The sequence below is a fragment of the Mesocricetus auratus genome, unplaced genomic scaffold (genome assembly GCF_017639785.1).
Source record: "Mesocricetus auratus isolate SY011 unplaced genomic scaffold, BCM_Maur_2.0 Super-Scaffold_100013, whole genome shotgun sequence".
In the NCBI taxonomy this organism is placed as follows: Eukaryota; Metazoa; Chordata; class Mammalia; order Rodentia; family Cricetidae; genus Mesocricetus; species Mesocricetus auratus.
The window spans coordinates 77,839,755-77,848,908 of NW_024429196.1; the positions used below are offsets into that span (position 1 = coordinate 77,839,755).

At 49.8% G+C, this 9,154-nt stretch overlaps 1 long non-coding RNA gene across 2 annotated transcripts; it reads right to left on the reverse strand.

The window, feature by feature from the left end:
• Positions 1 to 699: 699 nt before the first annotated feature.
• LOC110342502 lies at positions 700 to 6,811 on the reverse strand. Of its 2 annotated transcripts, none has more exons than XR_002384600.2 (3): positions 6,208 to 6,811; positions 4,787 to 4,846; positions 700 to 2,596 (listed from the first exon to the last, which is right to left on the reverse strand). It is a non-coding gene; the product is annotated as an uncharacterized LOC110342502 (long non-coding RNA). The 2 variants fall into 2 exon arrangements; XR_002384599.2 differs by lacking the exon at positions 700 to 2,596 and adding an exon at positions 4,022 to 4,204.
• Positions 6,812 to 9,154: the final 2,343 nt, after the last annotated feature.

Genomic DNA, 9,154 nt, shown 5'->3' on the forward strand with positions numbered 1-9,154 from the left:
TGAGAGATGAGCCCTGAGGACCGGTAGGGTGAAATGAGCCAGGGCCAAAACGAAAGCCATCGTGTGGGTCACTGAGTCTGTAGAGACAGAATAACAGAGGGGCTGAGGGAGGCAGGCATGCAGAGGTGTTTAGTGGGTACGCGTCCCAGTTTTGCAAAGTGAACGGGTTCTGGAGACGGGTGGTGGTCATGTCTGTACAACGGCGTGTACGTGCCTAGTCCCGCTGAACTGCACCATGAAAACAGTTTGGATGATAAGTGCCACGTGTGCTTTACCACATGAAGAAACTTGCTAAGTCATCAGCAGCGACAGTCACCCCCTCCCGAGAAAAGAAAGAAGTCTCCTGAGGCAGGACCACCGCTTGTGGCCCAGGAGTGACTCCGCCCATGCGGACCGTAAATAGCAGTATGTGTGGGTGGCAGATTAAGATGAGGTTGAAATTTGATCTCTCCCTGACTGTTTAGGTGTCTCAAAGAGACACTGTTACAGAGAGCACTAACACACGGTGTGCTGTTTAAATATCTATTAGAAGAACAAATGACAGTTCTACTCCAATTTAATAAAGCGGAGATGAAACACACATCCCAGGCTGTGAAGCACCCTTCCCGCTGCTGGCTCCCTGGGGAGGCTGCAGCGTAGATGGACATTAATATCTGAAGATTAAATAACATGATAACAGAGTTGATACTTTTGGCCTGGTTTTTGAAGAAACAAAAAGCTTTATTTTTTCATTGCCTTGTAATAAACAGCTTAACGTCAATGATGAGCCCACTGTAGCGAGGATGGTGGCAGGGGCATTGAATGTGTGGGTGTTCACTTATTAAAAGGACAGGCTGGAAGCTGGGCCCTCCAAAGGGATTGTACACCTCAGGGAGGCTGACAGAACTCAGCAAGGAACAGAGTGTCTGAGATTCCATCTGCAGCCCACAGGGAGGAAACGGGACCCCGCTCACCACCCCTCAGACAGACGACAATTCACAAAGGGAGGCCGAGGGCTCCAACTGCACACACAGTCCGCCTCCTGTGGTCCTCACAGGGGATGGGGGCTGGGGTCCTGACGCAATGCCTCCACAGTTAAGAGCACTGGCTGCTCTTCCAGAAACCTGGATGCGGTTCTTAGCACCCACATGGCAGCTCCCAGCTCTCCGTAACTCCAGTTCCAGGAGATCTGATGCCCGCTTCTGCCTTCTGTAGGCATCAGACACACATGTGCTATACACACATACACGCAGGCAAAACAGTCATACACAGAAAGCAAAATAAATGATTATGTAACAGGGGCAAGGGTGACAAAGGGAGAATTAATTCTGAACTCAAATACACAAAGTCTGTGCAAACTCTTAAGGGAACCTCATTCGTCCACAGAGGGGAAATTGCCGCAAAACTGACTGACCTAAAATTATACAGCTACTGCTTATCTAAAAGGCAGTTTCTCTTGACAACCTTTGGGCAAAAGAAAGAAGCTTCAGCCAGGCGGTGGTGGCACACACACCTTTAATTCCAGCAGTAGCAGGCAGATCTCTGTGAGTTCGAGGCCAGCCCTGGTCTACAGAGTGAGTTCCAGGACAGCCAGGGCTACATGGAGAAGCCCTGTTTCTAAACCTCAAAGCTGTCATCGAAGGGAGTAAGGCTTGGGGGGCGGAGCCCTGTCTCCATGGTGAAGAGTGTGCTCTGCTCTTGCAGAGAACAGGAGTTCAGTTCCCAGCACCCACAGCCACCTGCAACTCCAGCTCGAGGGCCAGCCAGTGCCCCTCCCCTCTGCAGGTGCCTGCACTCACGCACACACACGCACACACTCACGCACACACACGATTCAAGAGGAAAAATAAATCTTCTTTTAAAAGTAGGTTTCTCCTCGGACACAAGGTTACAAGGAGCCTTGGGATCACTCCTTCCCCGTGTTCTTGTGTGTAAATGGGGGATAGCCACTTCAGACTGTATAGAAAAATGATCATCTGTGTCCATCTGTGTGTGGCGGCATGGTGGGTGCAACCCACGGTAGTCCCCCACCACGGAGATGTCAGCTGCTCTTTCTGTCTACTGCACGGAGCCCAAGTGACTGGCAGGCGTATCTAATTTATAAACCACGTGTACTGAGTCCAGCCTCACCTGGCGCCTTTCAAGCTACATCCAGCTCACCCAACCCCAGCCTCTCTGCCCCGCGCTTCGGTCCCTGTCTGCAAAGCGCCCATCACTGATTTTATTTGTCCCCCGGGCCTTCCTTGCTGTGTCTGCTTCAAACTGGGTGTTTCACAGCAAAGTCCTCTGGACTTGGTTAACCAGCTTGTCTTGAAACTTAAGACCTTACACAAGACCCTCTTGAGAAAAGGGGGAGAGAGGTTTTGTTATTCCCTTTTCCGTGCGGGAATGGCTTGAACATAATTCTGTCAGAGGGCAGGGTTGGAGCAAGAGACCTCTCAAGACCCTTTATACTTCGCAGAATTGTCTGACCTCTCCCCGCGACGACTTGCCACAGGAGAAAATCCATCATTTGCAAGAAGAGACAAGGAGACAATGGGCAGCGTGTTCCACTTCACGGCAAAGCCAGAAGCCCGTGTGAAATTGCACAATCTGTTCACGCAGTTGAGACTCGACTCTTGGAAAGGAAGGAGAGAGGGCTTTTTATACTTGAGAGCTCAGACGAAAATATGTAAAGAAAAATAACGATGCTGGTAGTAAGTATTGGCAGTTTCTCTGATGACAAAATTCAATTTAAAGAGGGGGGAGCTAGACAGTTCTTCAGAACAGAGCTAGGCTTCGGGAAATTAGAACTGCTGTTCAAGTGGGCACATTACAATTTCAGGAGAAATTGTCTCAGCTATTTCTCTGCTGTGGACTTTGGAAGATAATGACGAACTTAATGGCAAATCAGGGACCACAGAATAATTGGAAAAGCAGGGACTAAACACACTGAGAAAGGAAGAAATTCAGCCCAGGAGACAGGTTACCAACTCTGAGGCTGGGCCAACCCGCACACCAACCTCCCCCCCATCCCTCTTCTACTTAGGACCCTTTCAGTCAGAGTCAGCCCGAGCCCACTGAAGGGCCTAGGTTCATCCTTAGCCAGGATTGTTCCATTTTCAGCAAGGCGATGCCGGAGGAGGAGGGAAAAGCTACTGCTGTGTGACAAATGTCATGATGTGGTAAAGCAGCGGGGAGGCCCCTTCTCAGAGCCAAGGGTCACTGTGCCTGCCTTCCACACCAAACTCATTTTAAGTTAGGAAAAAGGATGGTAAACAAAGGAGTGTGTGCTTTGCCTCCTAGCGGGGAGACCCCCATCAGTGCAAGTCCAGAGCGCCAGCACCGAGAAGTCTCTCTCAGAGCTTAAAAGTAACTAGAGGAAAACCCCAAACCAACTAAGTCTGTCTCACGTCACACAAGAGGAAACTGAGGTCTAAGACAGTAGGTGTCTTCCTCAAGGTGAATCGCCCAAGCAAAGGCAGCACCTCCACCTTCCTAGTGCGGGGACCAACACCTGATCTCCCCAGAGCAGTCCCTGTCCATCTCACAAGGCTCTTCCCTGGCTTCCCATAATTCCAGCGCTTGCCAGGCACTTTTCAAGTCCAAGGCCAGAATAATCTATGTTACAAGTTCTACCTAGACCAGCCATGGACCTAAAAAGAACTTGTCTTGAGATGGAGGAGGAGAAGGAGGAGGAGGAGGAGGAGAAGGAGGAGGGAGAGGAAGAAGAAGAAGAAGAAGAAGAAGAAGAAGAAGAAGAAGAAGAAGAAGAAGAAGAAGAAGAAGAAATAAAAATAAAAAATTTAAATAAGATAGAGAGACAGCTTTGTGGGTACCTTGCATGGGTGATGTGTTGGATAGTTTTATGTCAATTTGCACAAGCTAAAGTCATTTGAGAGGAGGGAGCCTCAATGGAGAAAATGCATTTATTAAGACTGGACTGTAGGCAAGCCTATAGGGCATTTTCTTAATTTGTGATTGATGTGGAAGGGTCCAGCCCATGGTGGGTGGTGCCACCCCCAGGGATGGTGATCCTGGGTTCTATAAGAAAGCAGGCTTAGCAAGTCATGATGAGAAAGCCAGTAAGCAGAACTCCTCTGTGGCCTCGGCGTCAGTTCCTGCCTCCAGGTCCCTGCCCTGTTCAAGTTCCTGTTCCGACTTCCTTCAGTGATAGACTACAGTGCAGAAGTGTGAGCCAAGCAAACCTCTTCCGGTCAGAGCGTTTCATCGCAGCAGTAGAAACCTAAGGGAGAAACTAACTCATACAGTGAACAATGCTACTCCCAGAAGACATTGCTTGTTATATGAAAATTTCAGTGCCACACCCAGGATACCTCCCTGTGAATTATCGGTCAGAGGTTCCCTCAACAATACAGGCTAGTGCCATTGTTCTCGGCTGTCCAACATAAATAGATGATAAGACCATATTCCTCAAGATGCCACAGACTTTGGTTGCAGGACATAGAGAAATCAATCTTGAGCCAGTTTAGAAAGCCTCCCTTCTGGCTAGCTTTCATGGTGACAGAAGGCGCTATGCTTCCTGAGCGAGAGAAGGCGTCAGTGGTATCACCCAGTGTTGACTCTGAATGCTGTAGTACTAACCTGCTAGGCAAGCTGTGCCCGCCCATGCAATAGTGGCAAGGCTGGCTATGGGGCAGTCCATCCTTGACTGAATCTGAGGCCTGCTCTACAAGAAGGAATCCATGCCTGGTACCTTAAACACAGTCAAAGCCCATGACTGGGGAAGTCGCAGACTCAGTGAGAGAATCTGCGGGCGCTGTTTTGGTAAATGGTCACACCATCAAGCTATGTCCTGGGTACTTACGTTTATATCCGTAGACGCCCACGCTCTCACCACCCTGGTCAGGGAAGCCTCGACTGCAGTCTGTGGTGGATAGAGCAGAGACTCGTGACTAGAATGTGTGAGTGCTCAGGCACAGCCGCCGATGGGACATTATGCCAACCGGCATTTGCCTAAACAGGCGCAAAACTCACACCCACACAAAACCCTGCACGAGGATGCTCGTAACTATATTCATATCTGACAGAATGTGGAGGCAGTTAAAATGGCTTCCAAAGGTGAATGAATAAGTCAGCTGTGCAATCTCAAGAAAAAAAAAGGAACATTATTCCGCACAAAAAAGAAACAAGCACGATGTTGCATTCCTGCGATCCCAGCATTCAAGAGGCTAAGGCAGGAAGGGTGTGGAGTCTGAGTTAGTCTGGACTATGTATTGAGTTCCAAACCAGCTTGGACTAAGAGTAAGATCTATCGCAAAAGACCAAAAGTGTGTGTGTGTGCACATGCATGTGTGTGTGTTGTGTGTGTGCTCGCACGTGCATGGGTGCATGTGTGTGTATGCCCGTGCACACACATGCGTGTGTGCGTGTGTGAGTGTGCGCGTGCGAGCGTGTGTGTTGTGTGTGTGTGCTCGCACATGCATGGGTGCATGTGTATGTATGCACGTGCACACACATGCGTGTGTGTGTGTGTGTGTGTGTGTTGACCACATAGAAGTAGAAAGCTAGAAGTGAGGCAAGAGGGAATTGTTGGAAGACCGGTAGGCAGGGACAGACAGTGAATACCGAAAGGCGGGTGTGTGGGTGTGGTTTTAACACCCCGTAGCACACAACCACCCCTGCATTTCAAAACAACTACAGAAGAACTTGAGGGCTCCCAATGCAGGAAGAAGGTATTTACAGGGAAGAAAATGCTAACTGTTGCCATTCAGTCACTATCTGCCACGTACATGTGTCAAATTATAACGCTGTGCCTCAGAAGTAAGCATAAATATTAAATGTCAATTAAGATGTCGACAGGACACAACATTATGAAAAGAAGTGCTTCAGAGGCACCAGGGAACCTCAAACTCCCGGAACCAAGAGAAAGGAACCAAAGTTTTAAAAAGTGGCATGCTGGAGAGGGCAGAGATTCCGGGGACTCTAGAAAGGTCAGCGCCACTGGGGGAAGAGAGAAGGGAGGGCAGGGAGGGGAGGGGGGAGAGCGCACAGCACTTCTAGGGTAATGAAATCACTCTGTGGTTCAGCTGTGGTGGACCCTTGTCATCACTCATTTGTCAGAGCTCACAGCATGGTGAACCTCAATCGAGCTGTCAGACCCAGGCAGGGCGGGGCGCGATGGTGTGCCTGTCTACTCAGAAAACATAGAAATCCCTCACTCAGGAGAAAATGCCAATATTTAGGGAGGGCACTGTGGAACCAGTCAAGCTCACCCAAGTCCCTTACCTCCTGACTGTGAAGCTGGTGGACTTTCCAGACCTCCCTCACGGAAACACGTCTGAGAGCAACATAGGAGAGACCCAGGCATTGTTAGTCCCTTTTCTGTAGGCCAGTCATTCCCTGATTCTTTGTTTGGCCCTGTAAGAGAATTCTGAGAAAATCTCAACTCAGGCTGTGTTGTGAATATCCAATAGCTTAATCCTGATCCCCTGAGGGCAACACATTCCAAAGTTCATCGCAGGCTTAAACCACCTGGCATCTGGTAAATGCCGGTTCTGACTCAATGGATCATGGGAACAGAGGATTGGGATGTGTTCTGGGATTTCTCCACATCTAAAAAGCTCTCCAGTGATGCCAGTGTTCCAGGGAGTAACCAGGACTGGCGTAGTTTGGTTTCAACTCTCTCCCTGGAGTCTTCGCCTGACCTCTAACACATTCACTGAACTAACCCTATTCACAGCTGAGTTCCCCATTTGCTCCAAAAGAGAAGAAACAGCTGGTCAGCCAAAGAAAATGATGCCCCTGCCCCAAACAATTCGACAGACTCTGAGGATCCCCCATGGAAGGCCCCACCCCTTCTATGGAACAGAAGGGGGGCAGTGGGGGGCAGTAGGGGGCATGGGAGGATGGGAGGGAGAGGGACGTGGGATTGATATGTAAAATAAGATCTTTTCTAATTTAAATAAGAGTTATCAGAGAAAAAACAAAAAGACCATGCTCCCCATCATCAGCCTTTCCTGCCCCATCACTCAAGCTTCTCACACCTCATACCTTTCCTGTGTCCCACAAGACCTGCCACCAGTCTTCAGCTCTTCAGGACTCTGTTGCTGCTGCTGCTGCTGCTGATGATGATGGTGATGATGATGATGATGATGATGATGATGATGATGATGATGATGGTGCTGGGGCTGAGGCTGAGGCTGAGGCTGCTGCTCTGGACTAAGCCCTTCTCATCCCCTGGCTAGATGTCTGCATGGCGCTCACCCAGTCTCCTTGATTCTGTCCCCGGATAGATATCAGACTATACATCCATCCAAACCCCTGTAACCTGTGAACACGACTTTGTCTGTCAAGTCTTTGCAGATGCCACAGCCAAGTTAAGGACTCCAAGATTCCAATTATCATCTGAGTATTTTCTAAATCCGGGGACAAATAGCCACACTACGACAACAGAGAAGAAGGGAACCTGAGGACAGAGCCACTAATCCAGAAGCCAGGGAAGCAGTTGGCAGGCAAAGAAGGGACCCCCAACCCCCCCCCAGGGCTGTGGCAGTGAGCACTACGTGTAAATTTGTTTAGGTCACCAGTGTCCAAGTGTTAGTCTGTGACTCCAGGAGGATAAATTTGAATGAGATGCTGCCCTCTAGACATTCTTTTTTTCCTTCAGAGGTTGTATCCCGAGGCAAAGCTCTGGGCAAGACAGAACAGAACTACATGGAGCAACAACACAGTGCCATGCTGAATTCTAGAGCGAGGAAAGCAGAAGGCGCAGATAAACCCCATTGCTTTTTACTGCCAGGGGCATGCCTATGCCCACTCCTTGCTGCGACAAAATCCCTGACAGAACCAATTTAGGAAGGGGAGGTGCTTATCTTGACGGGCAGTTTGAGGTACTGTTTCATGTGGCAGAGAAGTTGGGACAGCAGAGCTTGAAGCAGCTGGCTACATTGTGCTCACAGTATGGAAGAAGAAAGAAATGGAGCATGCATGCACTCAACTCATTTTCTCCTTTTCATGCAACCCAGGGAGTAGCGCCACCCATAGTGGGCAGGCAGCCCAGGGAGTAGCGCCACCCACAGTGAGCTGGTCTTCCGACTTAACCAATTGAAGATAATCCTGTCCCTGCTGGCTCAGAGGTCAATCTATCATCTCCCAGTAATCCTAGCTCTCCCAAAGCTGATAGTTAGCATCACATGTGGGCCTTGTTGTCACTACTGCTAAGCCAATGAAATGGAGTCTGCCCTGCTTCAAGGCTGGCTGGGCTTTTGAGAAGTTGGAAGAATTTTTATTTGGAGAGCAAATTGGTTTTTCAGTGGATGTACTGGGGTGGGCACATGTTCCTCTGTGTGAGCATATTCACATGAAGACTAGAGGTCAACCTCAGGTGTCATCCTAAAGAGCCATCTGTCTTGGTTTGAGATGGAGTCTCTCAACAGGACCAGGGGCATCAATTATGTGAGGCTGTGTGGCTAGCAGGTTCCAGGAACTCATCAAGAATTCATCACCACCACCACCACCACCACCACCACCACCACCACCACCACCACCATCACCACCACCACCACCACCACCACCACCACCACCACCACCACCATCATCACCACCATCACCACCACCATCACCACCACCATCACCACCACCACCACCACCACCACCACCACCACCACCACCACCACCATCACCACCACCACCACCACCACCACCACCACCACCACCACCACCATCATCACCACCACCATCACCACCACCATCACCACCACCACCACCACCACCACCACCACCACCACCACCACCACCACCACCAGAAGGTATTGCAAGCACGCCACCACGCCCGGCTTTTCACACAGGTGCTAGGGGATCAAATTGGGTCCTCATGTTTATGCATCATGCACTTTGGTATGGAGATGCCTTGGCTGGTACACACCCATCATGCACTTTGGTACGGGGATGCCTTAGCTGATACTTAAACCATCTCCCAGTCTCCTATGACAAAAAGCTACTCCAAAGCAATGCTGGTCTCTTCCACGTCTATAGCCCTCTGGCCACACAGGTTCCATCTGGTCACTCAGGATCAAGAGCAGAGTCAGCTGACCACTAAGACTAGATATGACTCTGGTTGCAAGCAGATTTCTTGGGGATCCTATCACTAAAACCACGGGAGATACGCATACTGTTTGCTCAACTGCCTTGATATGCTGAAGCTGGTGTGCCTCTCCATCAGTCGCCCCATTCC